The sequence below is a fragment of the Staurois parvus genome, unplaced genomic scaffold (genome assembly GCF_062004578.1).
Source record: "Staurois parvus isolate SC_StPar_1 unplaced genomic scaffold, SC_StPar_1.0 ptg000068l, whole genome shotgun sequence".
NCBI classification, from domain to species: domain Eukaryota; kingdom Metazoa; phylum Chordata; class Amphibia; order Anura; family Ranidae; genus Staurois; species Staurois parvus.
In genome coordinates, this window is record NW_028317864.1 from 10,723,042 (window position 1) to 10,745,268 (window position 22,227).

The 22,227-nt window shown below is 42.9% G+C and overlaps 1 long non-coding RNA gene across 2 annotated transcripts in view; it reads right to left on the reverse strand.

The window, feature by feature from the left end:
- Window positions 1-22,227, reverse strand: part of LOC149469561 (uncharacterized) — a 64,790-nt gene that overhangs the window by 40,651 nt on the left and 1,912 nt on the right. The window contains exons 2-3 of one of the 2 annotated variants that reach the window (XR_016311565.1): window positions 11,117-11,208; window positions 1,806-1,935 (exon numbers count right to left, since the gene is read on the reverse strand). This is a non-coding gene — a long non-coding RNA (uncharacterized LOC149469561). Of the gene's footprint in view, window positions 1-1,805; window positions 1,936-11,116; window positions 11,209-22,227 lie in introns of those variants that run through there. The other variant, XR_016311566.1, reaches the window with a different exon arrangement.

Sequence of the window (22,227 nt, forward strand, 5' to 3'; positions counted from 1 at the left end):
TCTCCTTACCCTGATTTAAATCGAAGTGTGTAATTTTTATTTTTGGGGCCAGGGTTTTGTGGGTTGTTGGTATTAAACTATCTGTAGAAGTCCTACAGCAATTACTTAGCTGCCAAGTGTCTGTGGTCCATTGGGACAATCTTGTGATTTAGGACATTGTCCTACTATGTACGTGTCCTGCAGAATCCAGGTCCCTGGACTGTATGCTGCTAAATTCCATCGAAGTCTGTATCCAGCTCCCAGTTGCACGTGACTTTTTGACGCTTTGTCACTTGAGACCTCTTGCCAGGCTACCACTGAGTACTGCCTATGGAACACCTGTAGGATTTGTTCTATCCTGGAGTCTGCTGCCCATGGCCAAAGCATGTTAGAGCTGGGCTTCATAAAGGAAGGGGGTTTGTGGCACAGTGGCCCAGAAGGCTAAATGCCAAAGATTGATGAAGGGGTCTGCAGTGCATTGAAAGCTGCATGGTAGAGGGTAGCTCTGGCCCTGTGGTGGTTGTATAAAAGGGGGGGGGGGTTAAAGGCACCATGATAGTTGTGAAAGTAAAGGGGAGGGTGGGGGGACTATGATGGCTGCATGGGACTATGATGGCTGCATGTTTTGTAAATGTTGGCAACTGTGCATTTGGAGATATAAACAGAAAGCTAGTTGATAGTTTTATATATAATACCCTGTCAGCCTTTTATATTGGTCTTTGTCCCTCCTGCAAATTTTCCCTCACTTTGTCTAGCAAAACAGTTGTAAGTGGTACTGTCAAAACCCTGAATGGCAATTGGGCCTTATGCACACACAACCTTAGTTTTTTGGGGGGTTTTTCCCTCCCCTGAATGCCTTTGCTTCTGCCATGAAGAAAACTGTCTAAAAAAAAAAAACCTAAAGCTGCATTTTGCGCACGCATTTAGACGCATTCAGGCACGTTGAGCATTTGAGTGTTCATGGATTCCATTTGCTAGAATATTAATTCAGCTTGGAGTACCTGGGACTCATTTGGGATACCACTGTGGCCCGAATTTTCCTGCCCTTTTTAGATGTGTCCTCTTGCCTACTCCTTAAATCTGGTTCTTTGGAACAGACCATTCTGAAGTTTGCCGAGATCCCTCTGTTGGTCAGTCTTTTGATCTGGCGCCGCAGGACTTCATCTGGAGGCTTCAAGATGTTCACCTGCGGAAAGTTTTAGAGTCACCATCTGCTACAAAACTGGGTAACTTACTCTTTACACTAGAGAATGTTGAGTGAGTCTTTCACGACTCAAGATATTCTCTTTCTGGCCCCGTCTTCCAGCTTTGTCCATGAGCTCTGCACGAGAGTGCCTCTTCTTTTTTGATATGAAGTATCCATCAGTGGAAAGTCCTGTACTTCCCTGGAGGGTCAACAGGCTGGGCACACTGTTATACTGTCCTTCTTAGGGTTAGTCTGAGCAGGAGAAGTCCAGAAAATTTTGTGGCACCTGCATAATGGAGTCCTACTTGGATTTCTATCCTATCTTCTATTAGGGGATTATTCCTAGTACGAATACTAGGATAGATACCCCTCACCCCTAGCTCCTTGGTAGAGGATTCTGTTGCAGTGGTAGGTTGGATGATTGCTAGAATCCTATATTTTATAACTGATTAGGCAGGCTTCCAGTGTAGTTACCACACCTTCTAAACCACTTATGATTATCGGTTGTAAGAACTCATTTTTTCACTCCTGATGTTCTTTCATTCCCCCAATTTACATTTTATACAGTGAAAGCTCTCGCATTCCTGAATATCTCCTTTTAAAGCGTTTGTCGCATTGGGTATCCTTCTGTTTTATCCTGGAAGTCGGAAGTCAAGTGTCAGGAGTGTTCAACTAAAAGCAAAACTGCAAACATCTCCTTTTGGAGGGCCCACATCTTCATTTAACCTCCTTGTTAGTTGTTTTTATGCAAAGGCGACAGCATGTTTCTTCTGCAATAAAAAAGCCTGTATTATTGCATTTTTTTTTTTTTTTTTTTTTAAGTTTAGTTCCACTTTAATCTACTGTTGTTCTTTTCCCTGGGAATGTTCTGTCTGTCCAAGCTTCCTTTCCCTGAAGTCAGGGGTTAGTTGGGCTTTAGCCTTTCCTGCAGTTGTCCAAATGTTTTTGTTTTCAGCCATGCACATAGGGTGGGGTTTACCAAAACTGGGGCACTCAGAATCTGGTGCAGCTGTGCATGGTGGCCAATCAGCTTCTAGCTTCAGCTTGTTCTATTAAGCTTTGACAATGAACCTGGAAGAATATTGGTTTCTATGTACAGCTACACCAGATTTTGCACTCCGTTTTTTAGTAAATAACCCCCATACTGGCTGTTTTTACTCTGCTCAGTAAACTTTTTTTTTTTTTTACCACTTTAGTTGTTGGTCTAGTTTTTCTCTTTCTGTTCAAATGCTTTGGTGTTCTGCCAGTTTTTTGGTGGATGGTTGGTTGATCCTCCATCTGTTGATGGAGATATCATAGCTCCTTCTAGCATCAATTTCTTAGTGATGTCTTGCTCTCCAGGTTTGGTGCAGATTAATCCCCAACCTGCGTTGTGCCAATTTCTATAGGGATGGCCTTTTTTCATCTAGCCTTCATTCAAGAGTTGATTCCTTCATATACAGTGGGGATCGAAAGTTTGGGCACCCCAGCTAAAAATTTGTATTAATGTGCATAAAGAAGCCAAGGAAAGATGGAAAAATCTCCAAAAGGCATCAAATTACAGATTAGACATTCTTTTAATATGTCAACAAAAGTTAGATTTTATTTCCATCATTTACACTTTCAAAATAACAGAAAACAAAAAAATGGCATCTGCAAAAGTTTGGGCACCCTGCAGAATTAATAGCATGCACTGCCCCCTTTGCAAAGCTGAGACCTGCCAGTGTCATGGATTGTTCTCAATCATCGTCTGGGAAGACCAGGTGATGTCAAGCTCAAAGGTTTTAAATGCCCAGACTCATCTGACCTTGCCCCAACAATCAGCACCATGGGTTCTTCTAAGCCGTTGTCTAGAAAACTGAAACTGAAAATAGTTGACGCTCACAAAGCTGGAGAAGGCTATAAGAAGATAGCAAAGCGTTTTCAGATGTCAATATCCTCTGTTCAGAATGTAATTAAGAAATGGCAGTCATCAGGAACAGTGGAAGTTAAAGCAAGATCTGGAAGACCAAGAAAAATATCAGACAGAACAGCTCGCAGGATTGTGAGAAAAACAATTCAAAACCCACGTTTGACTACACGATCCCTCCAGAAAGATCTGGCAGACACTGGAGTTGTGGTACACTATTCCACTATAAAGAGATACTTGTACAAATATGGTCTTCATGGAAGAGTCATCAGAAGAAAACCTCTTCTACGTCCTCACCACAAAAATCATCGTTTGAACATATAGACAAGCCTGATGCATTTTGGAAACAAGTTCTGTGGACCGATGAGGTTAAAATTGAACTTTTTGGCCGGAATGAGCAAAGGTACGTTTGGAGAAGAAGGGGCACAGAATTTAATGAAAAGAACCTCTGTCCAACTGTTGAGCATGGGGTTGTATCAATCATGCTTTGGGGTTGTGTTGCAGCCAGTGGCACAGGGAACATCTCACGAGTAGAAGGAAAAATGGATTCAATAAAATTTCAGCAAATTTTGGATGGTAACTTGATGCCATCTGTGAAAAAGCTGAAGTTAAAGAGAGGATGGCTTCTACAAATGGATAATGATCCTAAACACACCTCGAAATCCACGGGGGATTACATCAAGAGGCGTAAACTGAAGGTTTTGCCATGGCCTTCACAATCTCCTGACCTCAACATAATTGAAAATCTATGGATAGACCTTAAAAGAGCAGTGCGTGACAGACAGGCCAGAAATCTCAAAGAACTGGAAGACTTTTGTAAGGAAGAATGGGCAAAGATACCTCAAACAAGAATTGAAAGACTCTTGGCTGGCTACAAAAAGTGTTTACAAGCTGTGATACTTGCCAAAGGGGGCAGTACAAGATATTAACTCTGCAGGGTGCCCAAACTTTTGCAGAAGCCATTTTTTTGTTTTCGGTTATTTTGAAAGTGTAAATGATGGAAATAAAATCTAACTTTTGTTGACATATTATAAGAATGTCTAATCTGTAATTTGATGCCTTTTGGAGATTTTTCCATCTTTCCTTGGCTTCTTTATGCACATTAATACAAATTTTTAGCTGGGGTGCCCAAACTTTCGATCCCCACTGTACCTTTTTAGAACCTCTCAGTTGGACTGCTTTGGGATGTCCTGACTGTATAATAATTTCTTCAATTCCTGTGTGCCCCAATGCATAAGAAAATAAGGTTTGTTTGTTTTTTTTTTTACTTACCATAAAATCTGCTACAAAAAATAAAATAAAATCTTACCATAAAAAAAATGTGCTTGTACTTAGGGTAAGTACAAAAAAAATTTACTTTACACATTGAGGGACACAGGTAAAAATGCATTTTCTATACAGTATAGGAGAGTTATAACTGCTGTTATTTTTTTTCTCATCTGTGTCTCCTTGGGCAGATTTCCCTTCACTTGCTGTCCCATAGCGGAAACTAAGAGGAAATCCCTTCAAAGTGATGGAATCCTTGGTTGCCACGAGGGTCCTCTTTGGAAGATTTCCACCTTTTGGGGACAACCCAGAATTTGGATTTTACTTTCACTCTTGGTAATAACTGTAATTTAGGACAAATAGGGTGAAGCTCTGTAATGGAGTCACAGACAGCAAGAGTTCCTCTTTAAGAAAAATGTTGTTCTGTGAATATTTCAGCTGTTTTAGTAATAATTGTGAACATAAATAGGGTGAACCCTAAAATAAAAAATAGAGGGAGAGCTCTTAGGTGCCAGAAGCAGAGTAAATTGGCGGTTTCCACATAAACCAAGCTACCCCATTACACCCAGTCTTCTACTTTAAATAATTTTAAGACAGCCGCAATCTGTCATTACTAATAGTACTCTCTGCTCGCACTACATGCCTTTACTCAGGTTGTTGAACCCAAATAAATAACCGTCTCTGCCCATACACAGATTTTTGTTTGAACGCTTATAGAAAAATCAAACATTCTTTCTTGCCATCGAGTCAACTAATTACATTTGGAAGCCCTTAATATTTCATCCAGGACTGCTATTTGAATGGCATCCCAGGTGATCTGAACAATATCTACATTTTCTCCTGAATGAAAACCACATTCACAATTAAAATTTTGTTTGATTTTCCATCCTCTTCCAACACATGTTCTTCTTACTATGGTTGAAAAGGAACGTTGATTTGACTGTACTAACCATGAGAAAAATAAAACAAATGTTCCGAAAGTAAAATGGAAAAATAATTCTACTTGTGTAGGGCCACCTTTACACTCTCCTTGGATTCTGGATGTTCGAACTTCATGGGCAAGATCAGTACCTTTTATCAATTATCTACTTTTTTGGTTATCTTGAACCTTAAGTCTGGGTAGCAGAGAAAATAGATGACTACTGTACAACTAGAGCAAACTTTGCACAGTGAACTTCCTTTTTCGTTTCAGTAGAAAACTAGATGTTGTGACACTTCCAACTGTAACTAACCTATGCGTTGAGACTCTTCAGGATGTCTGAATTAAAATATTATAATGCTCCTGTTAAACTCTGGCCAGAACATATACCTTTGTGTGAAATGCTTCATTTTTGGGAATAATTCCATTTAGGATTACACATTTGTATATCCACCTAACCATCCATGTTACACTCCAGAGGGGTTCATTTCTATAACCCTGTAATACTGCTGCAGTGTTATTTGAAATTATGGTTACAGAAACTTGACAAGACAGAAATGTTAATTACTTTATTACATGGTAAAGAGCCGGCATTATATATTTGGTATTATGGATTCAAACAAACCCCCAGAGGTTTTACTTGTCTCCCAAACTATGTGTTAACTTTGTCCCCTACTAAAGACTCTCCCAGGTCAGGCTGGATCCAGAAACTAGGAGAATTTACATGAGGGCTCTTCATGCTTAAACAACCTACCCACCTCTTGTCCCCGCTTTACCCTCATTTATTTATTACAGGTACTTGTATAGTGCTGTCAATTTTATGCAGTGCTTTCCATATACAGTTGTGTTCAAAATAATAGCAGTGTGTTGAAAAAAGTGAATAAAGCTCAAAATCCTTTTAATAGCTTTTATTTCCATACACACAAATGCATTGGGAACACGACACATTCTATTCCAAATCAAAAACATGAAGAAAGATATATCAAATAAATGTTGTTCCTCTAAAAAAATTGAAGAAAAGTGAATATTAGACTGTCTAAAAAAAATCGCAGTGTTTCTATTCTTCTTTACAAACTCAAACATTCACTATATAAACTGAAAAATGTTTGAAGATTTTGCTTTCCTTTGAATCACTTAATGAATATTTGGTTGTAGTCGCACTGTTTCTGAGAACTGCTGTACATCTGTGTTGCATGGAGTCAACCAACTTCTGGCCCCTGTGATCAGGTATTCCAGCCCAGGATGATTGGACTACATTCCACAGTTCTTCTCTGTTTCTTGGTTTTGCCTCAGAAACGGCATTTTTGATGTCACCCCCCAAGTTTTCTATTAGATTAAGATCCGGGGATTGGGCTGGCCACTCCATAACGTCAATCTTGTTGGTCTGGAACCAAGATGTTGCACGTTTACTGGTGTGTTTGGGGTCGTTGTCTTGTTGGAACACCCATTTCAAGGGCATTTCCTCTTCAGCATAAGGCAGCATGACCTCTTCAAGTATTCTGATGTATTCAAACTGATCCATGATCCCTGGTATGCGATAAATAGGCCCAACACTGTAGTATGAGAAACATCCCCATATCATGATGCTTGCACCACCATGCTTCACTGTCTTCACAATGTACTGTGGCTTGAATTCAGTGCTTGGGGGTCGTCTGACAAACTGTCTCCGCCCACTAGACCCAAAAAGAACAATCTTACTTTCATCAGTCCACAAAATGTTGCGCCATTTCTCTCTGTGCTCTTTGGCAAATTGTAAGCTCTTCAGCACATGTCTTTTTTTCAACAGTGGGACTTTGCGGGGGCTTCTTGCAGATAGCTTGGCTTCACATAGGCGTCTTCTAATTGTAACAGTCCTCACAGGGAACTTTACACCTTCTTTCATCTTCCTGGAGCTGATTTTTGGCTGAGTCCTTGCCATTTTGGCTATTCTATCCATTCAAATGGTAGTTTTTCGCTTTCTTCCACGTCTTTAAGGTTTTGGTTGCCATTTTAAAGCATTTGCGATCATTTTAGCTGAGCAGCCGATCATTTTCTGCACTTCTTTATATGTTTTCCCCTCTCCAATCAACTTTTTAATCAAGGTACGCTGTTCTTCTGAACAATGTCTGGAACGACCCATTTTCCTCAGAATTTCAGAGAGAAATGCACTGTAACCAGCATGTACAACATTTTCTGCCTTCCTTCCTTAAATAAGGGCAATAATTGCCACCTGTTTTTCAAACAATGAATGACCTCACTAATAGAACTCCACACTGCTATTATTTTGAACATGTCCATTTTCAATTTGTGATTCAATTACACAGAATCAGCAGCATGCATGTCATGACTGTTGGGTCTGTTGGATTTCTATTACTCTACTACACCTGCTAGTAAATTATTCGCCACGTAGAAATATCAATTCTACCAAAAACAGTGATTGATCAGGTTAGTCATATCTGACTGTTATTATTTTGAACACAACTGTATATTGTACATTCACATCAGTCCATAACCCTCAAGGGGCGTACAATCTAAGATCCCTACCTCGCATTCATACATACACATACTAGGGCCAATTTAGACAGGAGCCAATTAACCTCCCAGCATGTCTTTGGAGTATGGGAGGAAACCTGCACAGGGAGAACATGCAAAATCCAGGCAGGAGGTGCTGGGGTTTGGGTTCGAACCAATGACCCTAGTGCTGCCAGGCGGAAGTGCTAACCATTTAGCCACTGTGCTACCCTCACGTCCCTGTAATGTAAAAAAATGTTTTTTAAAAAAAGCACGTTGCTCTTTATTTCAAGGCCAGTTCACCAATAAATAATGAAAGTGAAATTTCTGACATCCATAAAAAATATTGGAAACTTTTTGTAGAAAACATAATGTAAAAGACAAAAGTCCATCCAGTTCAACCATTAAAAAAAAAGGTATAATCCTACACCCACAGTTGATCCAGAAGAAGGCAAAACCCCCCCAGCAAAGCATGATCCAATTTGCTCCTGCAGGGAAAAAATAATTCCTTCCTGATCCCCCGAGAGGCAATCGGATATTCCCTGGATCAATTTTCCCTATAAATGTTAGTATCCAGTTATATTCTGTGTATCTAAGAAAGAATCCAGGCCTTTTTTGAAGCAATCCACTGAGCTAGCCAGAACCAACTCTTGAGGGAGTCTATTCCACATTTTTCTCAGCTCTCACTGTGAAGAAACTTTTCCTTGTTTGGAGATAAATTTATTTTCCTCCTGACGTAAAGATGTTCCCCATACATCATTTTTTTTGCAAATTGCCTCAAAACTGTTTTTGTTCTTTATAATGATACTCAAAGTGTAGGCTTACTATTGGGTGCAGGGGTCTGCAAAAAACTGTAGTAGCCCCCAGTTCTCCTCAGAGCCAAATCTGATGTTCTGCAAGCAAAGCTTTTGGTACTTCTTGATAGTCCAAACTTGCTGGCCCCTTCCTACACATTTCTGTTGACCACTAAAGTTGGCCAACATAGAATGCGAGGCTACTGGAGGTTTGTACCAAAACCTTTTGGTACTTTCAGTAGTAGTAACTATAGTATTTTATTTTATGAAAACGAATCCTTTAATTGCAAACAAATCAGCCATCCAAAGCAGTGTGCTTACAGTGAAGCACACGGACATAGCACTTAGTAAAACAGCACACAGTTAACCCTTTGATTGCCCCTCAAATTAATCTCTTCCTGTGCAGTGCCATTAGTACAGTGTCAGTGCTCTTTATTAGCACTGATCACTGTATTGGTGTCAGTGGCAGTCAGTTCCCCCCAGTGTCAGAATGCCCGCCGCAGTCCCGCTATAAGTCGCTGATCGCCGCCATTACTAGTATAAAAAAATCCCAATATATATACTGCCATTTGTAAGCACTAGAACTTTCACGTAAACCGATTAATTTACAAGTATTGTGATTTTTTTTTTTTTTTAGCAAAGACATGGAGCAGAATAAATTTTGGCCTAAATTTATAACGAAAATTTTTTTTTTTTTTTTTTACTGGACATGTTTAATAGCAAAAAGTCAAAAATATTGTATTTTTTTCTCAAAATTGTCGGTCTTTTTTTGTTTATAGTGCAAAAAAATTTAAAATGCACAGGTGACTAAATACCACCGAAAGAAAGCTTCATTTGTTGGGACAAAAAAAGACATAAATTTCATTTGGGTGCAGTGCTGCATGACCGTGCAATTGTCAAAGTAACACAGTGCCATATCGCAAAAAATGGCCTGATTAGGAGGGGGGGGGGGGGTGGTAAATCCTCTGGAGGGCAAGTGGTTAAAAAAACATACGCAATACAGAATGTTCCAGATTTAGCTGCTAACTCTATACAAATGGTGGGACAGGTGAGAACGGTAATTGAGGAGATGGAACATAGCAGGGAAGCAGTGCCACCAGCAGGTATCCTGGCCATACTGAATATTCCTGTTGCTATGATTCAATTTTCTGTTTCAATCCGTAGTCAGCTGTGATTTTATTCAGCTTCCCAAAAAATGTTTACTGTTTGCTTGCAACCATGACAACAGCACACCACAGAGAGAAATCCTCAGACTCCGCACCCCCTTGCTTTTTCTGTAGTTCTCCACGAAGATGTATAATTACAGCCACCTCAAGCAAAAATCTTGTATTGCATCTTTTTATCTTTGTTGAGATGCATTACTTAGGTAGCTCTAGGCTTACTAGGCAATCTTCCTATCCCTGTTGTTTTTTGTTGTTTTTTTTTTTTACAGCCAGTAAATGAGTCAGTTAACATTAATTTAACAATAATAATAAGTCATTTTAAAAAAACTGGAATTATACTTGTTTGTAAATGTTGTAATGTAGTATTGTCCATATATACAGCTTCCACGCAGAAATACTGCTACAGGGCAGCACGGGTGTGCAAAATCACGTATAGATACGTGATTTCGCAGTTACGGGTAGAGGGGCACACGTGCCCTACCCACGCCACCATTCGCGGCCTCGGCTGTCAATCACCGAGTCCTGGCTGGTGTTTTCTCGTCAGCATCCGGTGATCGCCGAGTATCTCCGACATGAGGGAGAGACCTGTGTATAAACAACACAGATCTCTCTCCTGTCAGCTCCTGCACACTGCTTTGTGTGGCTCTGCATAGCACAGCCATACAAAGCAGTGTGCTTACAATGAAATACAGCACAAAACCTCATAGTAAAACAGCATACAGCCATAGAAAGCAGAGTGGTTACATAGTAAAGCACAGCACATAGTAAAATGCACACAGTTAACCCTTTGATCCCCCCACATGTTAACCCCTTCCTGCCCAGTGCCATTAGTACAGTGTCAGTGCTGTTTATTAGCACTGATCACTGTATTGGTGTCACTGGGGATGTCAGTGACACCAAGTCAGTTCCCCTCAGTGTCAGAATGCCCGCCGCAGTTCCACTATAAGTTGCTGATCACCGCCATACTAGTAAAAAAGGAAAAAAATTCCAGTATATATACCGCCAATTGTAGACGCTATAACTTTCACGTAAACCACTTAATTTACATGTTTTGGGATTTTTTTTTTTAGCAAAGACATGGAGCAGAATACATTTTGGCCTAAATTTATGACTAAATTTTTTTTTTTTTACTGGACATGTTTAATTGCAAAAAGTCAAAAATATTTTTTTTTCTCAAAATTGTTTGTCTTTTTTTGTTTATAGCGCAAAAAAATAAAACCGCACAGGCGATCAAATACCACTGAAAGAAAACTCTATTTATGGGAAAAAAAAGAACATAACATTCATTCGGGTGCAGCGTTGCATGACCGCATAATTGTCAGTTTAAAGTAACGCAGTGCCGTATCACAAAAAATGGCCCGGTCAGGAAGGGGGGGAAATCCTCTGGAGGGCAAGTTGTTAAAGAGACATACAGCACCTACCAGTCCTTACCTTAATAAAGACTTTTGATCCACTGTTCGTAGCACATCCATGCACAGTCTTGTTAAAATTTCCAAGGTGCCAGTTACTCTGATCAATATGTACTATATAGAGATAAACATAAAATTAGTGAAGCGCTTGTATCTCATGAATACAATCATGTGTCTCCATAAAGTATAATAATAAATCAAAGTGACCACGATATATATTAAAAATATGTGAACTCCCTCTAGTGGATAGAAAAAATAATGTCAACCGAAATGACTATAATGGCTAAATATCACACATTAAGAACCTAAATAAATAGTGCATAAATCAGATATACTAAACAAAGTATATATACATGAAAACAGAATAATTGGCCACATACAATGGTGTCTAAATCAAACATAACTAATATATGCCATAAGTGAAAAAGACAATATCAAAGGTGAAAAAATATTCCATGCATGTGACTGTGCTTTAAGCTGGAACACACACGTGATCTCCACTTCTAAGTGCAAGTACTCTCCTTCAAATGGCAGCAATGCCTGCTCACCTCCCTTCCTCGACCCACACAGGGCCTCAAAGCAGTTACCACCTCAGTGGTGTATTCCTCTGGCAGACTCCTTAATCCTCCTCCTCTCTTATGCAACTCATAAAAAGATAAGAAAGCCTTCCATAGTGTAGTAAGTTTTAATGGGCAAAGTAAAAAGTGACAAAGTAAACCACTCACATGCTCCTTTCCATAAACAAGCGTTTTCCCAGCCTGTGGGTAGATATGCATGCACCTGGGGGAATCCAATATGGCCACTGTGTCCGGACATACGTCACCAGGAAGTAGACAAACCGACGCGTTGCGTCACGTGCGTCGTGACTTCATCAGGGTACCTAGGGTACTATATAGAGAGTAATCACCACAACGTGATTATGCATTTCATTTTCTCTAGTCCTCAGTCATCATGTTAGGTGTTGACTATGGACTGGAAAGTCTGAAATGCGTAGTTTGCTGACACTCAAATTTAAAGTCAGCTTTTGTAAATACCTATAAATGGCCTAATGAGCTCTTTCTACTTCAGCCTATATTCATAGAGATGCATACTGTGCACACTGCTGTCATTGAGCACCAAATGGATATAGTTTAGATGCGCTGTATCCCAGGTGAAAACTAGGCATAGTAATGGTAGGGTTTCAAGGGAGATTTCGTAGGAGAAACAAATGATAGGATAATTAAAATGGACTTTCCCGGAATACCAGCAACATCTAGCAAATACAGCAATGGTTACCTAGATATTCCTATGTACATCAGACTGTTCAGTTCCAGCTAGTTGCAAAGGGACTGGACTCTGTCTGGGACACAACTGCTTGGTGCACAGGGGATGCCATGAAAGCCTAAAAAAAAAATTGCTGCTCTAGAAGAGTGCTCCATGTACCCTTGGTACTTCGACTTGCAACTGGAAGTGCACATGTAGGAGTGGAGATGGCGGATTATGTTACAGGCCAGTGGGTGAGAAACAGTGAGAGAAGAACCCAAGACATTCCTTAGGCATTGCTGGTCCTCTGTAGATATTGCTGGATTGAGTTGCACTAGGAGTGATCATTGATCTTTTATAGTCACATACAAGGTCAACATTTCAAAGTAGATACTCAGCCTTAGATCACCATATGCAGAGATTTTGCAGCAGACTTTAAGTAATGTCACTGGGACAGGCTAACTAAGTAGTTGACCATTTATGTACACATGGTGGCTACCACCACCTGTTTTACTGGACACATTCACCTTTCATGGCATATGCTCTTTTGATTCTGACCTTCAAAAATGTCTGCATCACTTGCTGCCACACGCAGACAGGAATGTACCAGATTTTAAACTACAATAGCTTATCTAGAGGTGTCCCCCTACATCAGTGTCCCCATGCATCAGGCGTCCCCCTACATCAGTGTCCCCCTATATCAGGTGCCTCCCTACATCAGTGTCCACATACATCAGGTGTCCCCCCACATCAGTGTCTCCTTATATCAGGTGTCCCCATACATCAATATCCCCCTACATCAGTGTCCCCATCCATCAGGTGTCCCCCTACATCAGTGTCCCCATACATCAGGTGTCCTTATATAGTGTCCCCATACATCAGGTGTCCCCCTACATCAGTGTCCCAATCCATCAGTGTCTCTATCCATTAGGTGTCACCATACATTAGTGCCTCCATCCATCAGGTGTCCCCTACATCAGGTGTCCCCATACAGTGTCCCCATACCGTGTTGGGTATCTTAGAAGGCTTCAGACGGTGGGGAGGATGAGGCGATCATCTCTGCCTAGGTGAGAAAAGTGGAAGAGTTGACTGTGCTCTGCCAAATTTACAGTCAACAGCCACAAAGGCTGTCAGAACTTGTAGTTTTCCTATTCACAGAATTCTAGCATACAGAAATACTGGAGTGACGTGGGCGCAGGACCGCATTTTTTTTTTTAAATTGTGACGGCGGGGATGACAAGATCTCCGCTAACTGTCACGACGGGTCTATGTGTCTTATGGACACATAGAGCTGGTTCTAGAGCAAGCACGCACAAGTACCCCCAAAGCAAGTGGCTTGCCTTGCTATGGGGGCACTTATGGGGGGAAGAAGCCAGCAGGGGATCCCAGAAGAGGAGGAGATCAAGGCTGCTCTGTACAAAACCAGAGCAGGTAATTATAACATGTTTGTTATTTTTAAAATAATAATTTTTTTTCTTTTACAATCACTTTAATGTTGCAAGAGTCACTGGCACTCATAAATTACTCTTAGCGTTTCTCAGTAGTTCCAATGATAAAATGAGAGCTGCAAGCTGCTGATGAAGAAAACGTTTCTTGTATCCCAGACAGGATGTTGTAGAACTAACCCTACCAAATTAAAAGGTCTGAAGGGTTGTAGGTGTGTTGGGCAGATGCCTAATGCCCACTATCCTAAGTAAGACTATGTTTGTAGGACAATCTGAAAACCAGCATATCATTTAGCAGAGCGACTAGCAATTGTTGGATATCAAAGATGATATATGTGTATGATGTATATTTGTCTTCTTAGCCTCTTATGGACCTTGTATTATAGTAGTGTTTGGCGTCGGAGTGGTGTCTTCTTCTTTGTTAACATCGCTACTCTTTAGGAGGGTAACTCCATTAGGATAGTAGAACAGACTTTCTCAACCCTTTGAAGATAAAGGAACCCTTGTAACAATATTAGAGTCTCAGGGAATCCCTGCTAATATTAATAACACAATTTGGGGAATATTGGAATGAACAAATATGGGGCAGCACAGTGGCTAAATGGTTAGCACTTCCACCTGGCAGTACTACTGTCATTCGTTCAAATCCCAACCATGGCACCACCTGCCTGGAGTTTGCATGTTTTCCCTGTGCCTGCGTGGGTTTCCTCCGGGGAGTCTGGCTTGCTCCCACACTCCAAAGACATGCTGGTAAGCTAATTGGCTCCTGTCTAAATTGGCCCTAGTATGTGTATGTATGAATGTGAGTTAGGGACCTTAGATTGTACGCTCCTCAGGGCGGGGACTGATGTGAATGTACAATATATATGTAAAGCGCTGCATAAATTGATGGCGCTATATAAGTACCTATACTAAATAAACAAATATGAATGTGACATACTCAAACTATTTAAGCCAGGGCTGATGTATACTACAAAAATAGTTTCATTAATAATAATAATGAAAGGAAACAAAAAAAAAATGGCCAGAAAAGAAATGTAGACCGTGAAAATGGTAGTGTTCCCTTAAATTGCTCATTGCTAAACCATGGAAGGGGTAAAGACCATCTTACATTGTAGATCTTTGGGGGAAGGGCCTCCTTATACTGGTGGTCAGGTGGAAGAATGTTCATCTTGTAGATAACTAAAATGACCAACGTTTTAAATGGTTATTTATATGAGAGGCAGAAATGTCTCATTTCTCATGTCTCAAGAAGCCCCCTAGCAACCGCTGAAGGATCCCTAGTTGAGAAAGGCTGAAGTGAGAATCGTGAAATATGTGGAAAGTTTCACTATCGGGAGTTCAGCTAAATATCAGCAAAGGTTAATACTCCAGCCTTCACAGATTTGTATTCCTAAAACTGCACACCAGGCCATTAATAATGTGACCATTTACACCAGGGCCTCAGAGATCATTTGAAGACCCTGGGCTACTTAAGGTTTTATGACATCTTGTATTTCTGTTTTTGTCAAATGATCTGTCTTCCTTGGCTACTTAAGCACAAACATAAGATTTTATTGTGACTGTCTTGCTGCACATTTTTGAATTTTGGAGAACGGTGGCGTAGTGTTTTGGAGTTCCCATTGTCTCCACACATTTTGGGGGTTCAGCAGAACTCCCTATCATCACGAACATTGTCCTGTAATTTACCCCATTTGTTGAACTTGGATTGAGAAAGACAAAGAGAGAGCTCTGCTCATACCCAAACAACACCTCTGAACATGTGCTTGTTATCCTATCATTGTGATTTATGCAAACTTCAGTATTCACAAGCATGCATGTGTTGGGAAGTCAGGAATACTTTGATTCAGATATCAACATAACTTGGTTTGAAACCACAACAGGATATGTGAATTTAGTTTAGTGGGAACAGTTAGGCAGGAAAGAGTTGGGTTATGTAGGGTAAGTGCAAATGTTCATTGTATGAAGTCATACAAATAGAAATTAAGCATCAGAGGGCAGAAAAGAACGAGTTCTAGTAAAAGACATAACTTATTGGACTTGATCATCAACCCATCCTAGAGCCTACTTAAAGCCCAATTCCGACCAAAACTTTTTTTTTATAGGTTGATTGAGAAAAGGTTACAATTTTGTTTCTGGTTGTATCACTGTTTGGGGGATTTTGTTTCCTCAATTCATGTCTGTTTGACAGATGTCAGACAGAACAAGAAGATAGGAGAAATACCCCCAATAGAAACACAGACAGGAATACTATTTTCTGTTGGTCTGAGGAAGGTTTGGAATCATCATTTATACCCTCATTGGGGAGATATCGCCTTCATTTCTTTCCAAGGGATAAGCATCAGAAGAGCTTTTTTTTTTTTTCTAGCCCATTAGGCCATTTGGTAAAACGTGAGTTTTCATCTCAGCAGCCCTATGGTATTGATTAGCTATCAAATCTGAACCATAACCCAAACCCTTTTTTCTGTCCTTGTCAGTGTTTTGATTCTGACATCTTCCTCTTACTGTCCTTAACCACTTGCCTACCAGGCACTTATACCCCTTTCCTTACCAGGCCAATTTTCAGCTTTCAGCGCTGCCGCACTTTGATTGACAATTGCGCGGTCATGCAACATTGTACCCATGTGAAATTTTGATCATTTTTTTCTCACAAATAGAGCTTTCTTTTGGTGGTATTTAATCGCCACTGGGCGCTTTACTTTTTGCGCTATATATAAAAAAAGTGCAAAAAATTTGAAAAAAAAAAAAGTTTATTTCTTTGTTTTATAAAATTTTTCAAACAGGTATTTTTTCTCCTTCACTGATGTGCGTTGATGAGGCAGCACTGATGGGCACTGATAGGCGGCACTGATAGGCAGCACTAAAGGGCACTGATAGGCAGTACTAATGAGGTGGCACGGATAGGCGGCACTGATAGACAGCACTAATTAGGGGTCACGGATAGGCGGCACTAATATGCAGCACTGATAGGCGGCACTGATAGGTGACACTGATTATGGGTACTGATAGACGGCACTGACTGGCATCACTGCTGGGCACTGGTGGCACTGACTGGCACAACCCCTGGGCACTGACTGGTGGCACTGACTGGCAGCACTGCTGGGCTGCACTGGTGGGTGGCACTGGTGGGCAGCACTGGTGGGTGGGCACAGGTGGGTGGCACTGGTGGGCACAGGTGGGTGGGCACAGGTGGGTGGCACTGCTGGGCACATGTAGGTGGCACTTCTGGGCACAGGTAGGTGGCACTGCAGTGGCACAGGTGGGTGCACTGCTGGGCACAGGTGGGGGCACTGCTGGGCACAGGTGGGTGCACTGCTGGGCACGGGTGGGCGGAGCTAGTGGGCGCACTGCTGGGCGGAACTTGCGGGTGTCACTGCTGGGCACCGATCATCAGTGCCCTGATGATCGGTGCCGATCCCCGCTCTGACAACTGCCGGTTCTCGGCAGTACTTTCCTCACGATCTGACAGCGTGAGGAAAGTGCAGCCGAAAACCGGCACTTGCATTTCCCTGTGATCAGCGTGTCATTGGACACCGCTGATCACGTGGTAAAAGGCCGCTGTGATTGGCCTTTTACCACATCACGTGATCAGCTGTGTCCGTAGGACACAGCGATCACGGAGATCGCCGGGTGCGCGCCCCCTGGGGCGCGCAGGAGAGCGCGTTCTGGGAGGACGTCATATGACGTCCACCCAGAACTGGCCGGCCGCGGTGAAGCCGTCATTCGGCTATGCGCGGTCGGCAAGAGGTTAAGGGATTCTTTCAAGAAGGGCAATGTTTTGGTAGTCTCGGGGACCTTTAACCAATTCAATAACGGGCAATTTTACACCTTCCTGCCCAGGCCATGTTTCACGTTTCAGCGCTCTCACACTTTGAATGACAATTGCGCGGTCATACAACATTGTACCCAAACTAAAATTTTATCATTTTCACACAACTAGAGCTTTCTTTTGGTGGTATTTAATCACCGCTGGGGTTTTTATTTTTTGCTAAATTAACAAAAAAAGACCAAAAATTTTGAAAAAAACCCACGTTTTTCTTTGTTTCTGTTATAAAAGATTACAAATAAATAATTGTTCTTCATAAATTTAGGCCAAGATGTATTCTACTACATGTCTTTGGTGAAAATAACCCAAATTAGGATGTATTATTTAGTATGTAGGAAAGTTATAGAGTTCACAAACTATGGTATAGATCTGAAAATTGATCAATCCTGAAGTACTGACAGCCAATCTAATTTCTTGAGGTCCAAGAATGTCAGAATAGTACAGATATCCCCCCAAATGTCAGAACAGTACAGATATCCCCCAAATGTCAGGACAGTACAGATATCCCCCAAATGACCCCTTTTTGCAGAGTAGACAGTCCGACGTACTTCATAAGAGGCATGGCAAGTTTTTTGAAGTTGTATTTTTTTTGTCATAATTTTTCAGAAAATGAAAAAATTAAAAAAATTATTTTCACTATTTTTTTTTCACATATTGTCACCAGTGCAGTACATCATATAACTGGCATGGCGGTGATCAGGGACACTGACTGGTGACAGTATGAAAAACAAATATATATATTTTTTTTATTTTTTATTACATTTTTTTATTTTTTTTAAGATTTTTTTTTTTCATATTTTACTATGACCAAAGTAGTACAATGTTACCATAGTAACATTGTACTACTTTGGGGAAGTGATCAGTATTTTTTTTTACACAATTTGCTTATAGCAAAGAATTACTTTGCTATAAGCAAGCATTTACCTGAATGACATCGAATCATTCAGGTTTTTTTTTTTTTTTTTTTTTTTGTGCTTAGCTGTGATTTGGCCACAGCTAATCACATGACATGTGCATGTGATTAGCTGTGACCATTCACAGCTAGACACTAGTATACAATGGATGGCATGAATGAAGCCATCCATTGTATACAACTGTCATGTGACCTGCTGTGATTGGTCACAGCAGGTCACATGGTACCGACAACAGGGGCCGGTACTCAGATCTGTCATCGGCCGTGTCCGAGGTACATGGCCGGTGACAGATCACGCCGCTGCGCGGCTCTGCAAGCGCGCGAACTGCGCATGTGTGGGAGGACGCCAAATGACATACACCCCGGAAAGATAGTGCATTTTTGCGGCTGCCAAACGTCTATAGGCCGGGCAGCAAATGGTTAATAGAAAAAAATTATTTTGGGATCATCTTTAAATAATAAAAATGCTTATTGCAGCAGAGTCCCGTTTTGTTCTTTTGCATTGGCAGCACCTTTGTTCCTCTTTCCTTAAGCTCTGCAACTGTTTCACTGCTCAATAGCCACTGCAATGCATGGTGAGCATTTCAGGCCAAGACTGCCAAGTGGTTCTCAACCTTTCTAATGCCGCGACCCCTTAATACAGTTCCTCATGTTGTGGTGACCCCCAACCATAAAATTATTTTCATTGCTACTTCATAACTGTAATTTTGCAGTGGGAGGAGTAGTGCCCCATCACTGATGTCAGTGGGATGAATAGTGCCCCATCGTTGGTATCAGTGGGAGGAATAGTGCCCCATCACTGATGTCAGTGGGATGAATAGTGCCCCATCACTGGTGTCAGTGGGAGGAATAGTGCCCCATCGTTGGTATCAGTGGGAGGAATAGTGCCCCATCACTGATGTCAGTGGGATGAATAGTGCCCCATCACTGGTGTCAGTGGGATGAATAGTGCCCCATCGTTGGTATCAGTGGGATGCATAGTGCCCCATCGTTGGTATCAGTGGGAGGAATAGTGCCCCATCACTGATGTCAGTGGGATGAATAGTGCCCCATCACTGGTGTCAGTGGGATGAATAGTGCCCCATCACTGGTGTCAGTGGGATGAATAGTGCCCCATCACTGGTGTCAGTGGGATGAATAGTGCCCCATCACTGGTGTCAGTGGGATGAATAGTGCCCCATCACTGGTGTCAGTGGGAGGAATAGTGCCCCATCACTGGTGTCAGTGGGAGGAATAGTGCCCCATCGTTGGTGTCAGTGGGAGGAATAGTGCCCCATCGTTGGTATCAGTGGGAGGAATAGTGCCCCATCGTTGGTATCAGTGGGAGGAATAGTGCCCCATCGTTGGTATCAGTGGGAGGAATAGTGCCCCATCGTTGGTGTCAGTGGGAGGAATAGTGCCCCATCGTTGAGTCAGTGGGAGGAATAGTGCCCCATCGTTGGTGTCAGTGGGAGGAATAGTGCCCCATCGTTGGTGTCAGTGGGAGGAATAGTGCCCCATCGTTGGTGTCAGTGGGAGGAATAGTGCCCCATCGTTGGTGTCAGTGGGAGGAGTAGTGCCCCATCATTGGTGTCAGTGGGGGGAGTAGTGCCCCATCATTGGTGTCAGTGGGGGGAGTAGTGCCCCATCATTGGTGTCAGTGGGGGAGTAGTGCCCCATCACTGGTGTCAGTGGGGGGAGTAGTGCCCCATCACTGGTGTCAGTGGGAGGAGTAGTGCTCCATCACTGGTGTCAGTGGGAGGAATAGTGCCACATCATTGGTGTCAGTGGGAGGAGTAGTGCCCCATCATTGGTGTCAGTGGGAGGAGTAGTGCCCCATCATTGGTGTCAGTGGGGGGAGTAGTGCCCCATCATTGGTGTCAGTGGGGGGAGTAGTGCCCCATCATTGGTGTCAGTGGGGGGAGTAGTGCCCCATCATTGGTGTCAGTGGGGGGAGTAGTGCCCCATCACTGGTGTCAGTGGGGGGAGTAGTGCCCCATCACTGGTGTCAGTGGGAGGAGTAGTGCTCCATCACTGGTGTCAGTGGGAGGAATAGTGCCACATCATTGGTGTCAGTGGGAGGAATAGTGCCCCATCATTGGTGTCAGTGGGGGGAGTAGTGCCCCATCATTGGTGTCAGTGGGGGGAGTAGTGCCCCATCATTGGTGTCAGTGGGAGGAGTAGTGCCCCATCACTGGTGTCAGTGGGGGGAGTAGTGCCCCATCACTGGTGTCAGTGGGTGGAGTAGTGCCCCATCATTGGTGTCAGTGGGGGGAGTAGTGCCCCATCACTGGTGTCAGTGGGGGGAGTAGTGCCCCATCACTGGTGTCAGTGGGAGGAGTAGTGCTCCATCACTGGTGTCAGTGGGAGGAATAGTGCCACATCATTGGTGTCAGTGGGAGGAATAGTGCCCCATCATTGGTGTCAGTGGGGGGAGTAGTGCCCCATCATTGGTGTCAGTGGGGGGAGTAGTGCCCCATCATTGGTGTCAGTGGGAGGAGTAGTGCCCCATCACTGGTGTCAGTGGGGGGAGTAGTGCCCCATCACTGGTGTCAGTGGGGGGAGTAGTGCCCCATCACTGGTGTCAGTGGGAGTGGTGCCCCATCACTGGTGTCAGTGGGAGGAATAGTGCCACATCATTGGTGTCAGTGGGAGGAATAGTGCCACATCATTGGTGTCAGTGGGAGGAATAGTGCCCCATCATTGGTGTCAGTGGGAGGAATAGTGCCCCATCATTGATGTCAGTGTGGTGGAGGGGAGAATAGTGCCCCATCATTGGGGTCAGGGGGGGGGGGAAATAGTGCCCCATCGTTGGTGTCAGTGGGGGGAGGAATAGTGCCCCATCGTTGGTGTCAGTGGGGGGAGGAATAGTGCCCCATCGTTGGTGTCAGTGGGGGGAGGAATAGTGCCCCATCGTTGGTGTCAGTGGGGGGAGGAATAGTGCCCCATCGTTGGTGTCAGTGGGGGGAGGAATAGTGCCCCATCGTTGGTATTAGTGACACAAATGATGGGGCACTATTCCTCCCACTGACACCAATGATACTTACTTTGCTGACCCCTGCTCCAGCCTGGGCTCGCTCTCTCACTTACCTGTCAGCTGTCTTCCTTCTCTGGCCGCTCTCTTCACTCGCTCCGGCAGCTCCCTCGGTCTTCTTTGATGTACGCGCGCTGCCGCTCGGCTCCTCCTCTCCAAGCTCCACCTCCTCGCCGGTGATTGGCCGCCTGTGTGCCTCTCCTGAGCTACAGTTCCGGTGGCCAATCAGCGGCGAGGAGGCGGAGCTGCTGAGCGATCCCGGAGGTGTGGCCAGGTGACAGCAGCGTATCATCCCGCCCACACATCGCCGGAGACTGCAGCGGTGTCTCGGTTCCTAAGACCATCGGAAATATGTGTTTTCCGATGGTCTTAGGCGACCCCTGGGAAATGGTCGTTCGACCCCCAAAGGGGTCGCGACCCCCAGGTTGAGAACCGCTGGCCTATTTGCTACCCACATGGAAGAAATATATATTTGTAATATGTTTTAAAAATATTCTTCCCAAATATATTGCCATATATTTGAAATACTACAATTTTGGCCATATTTAATATTTCAATAAATATATTTATTTATTTCAGGTACTTATATAGCACCGTCCATTTACGCAGCGCTTTACATATATATTATACCTTCACATCAGTCCCTAACCCTCAAGGGGTCTACAATCTAAGGTCCCTAACTCACATTCATACA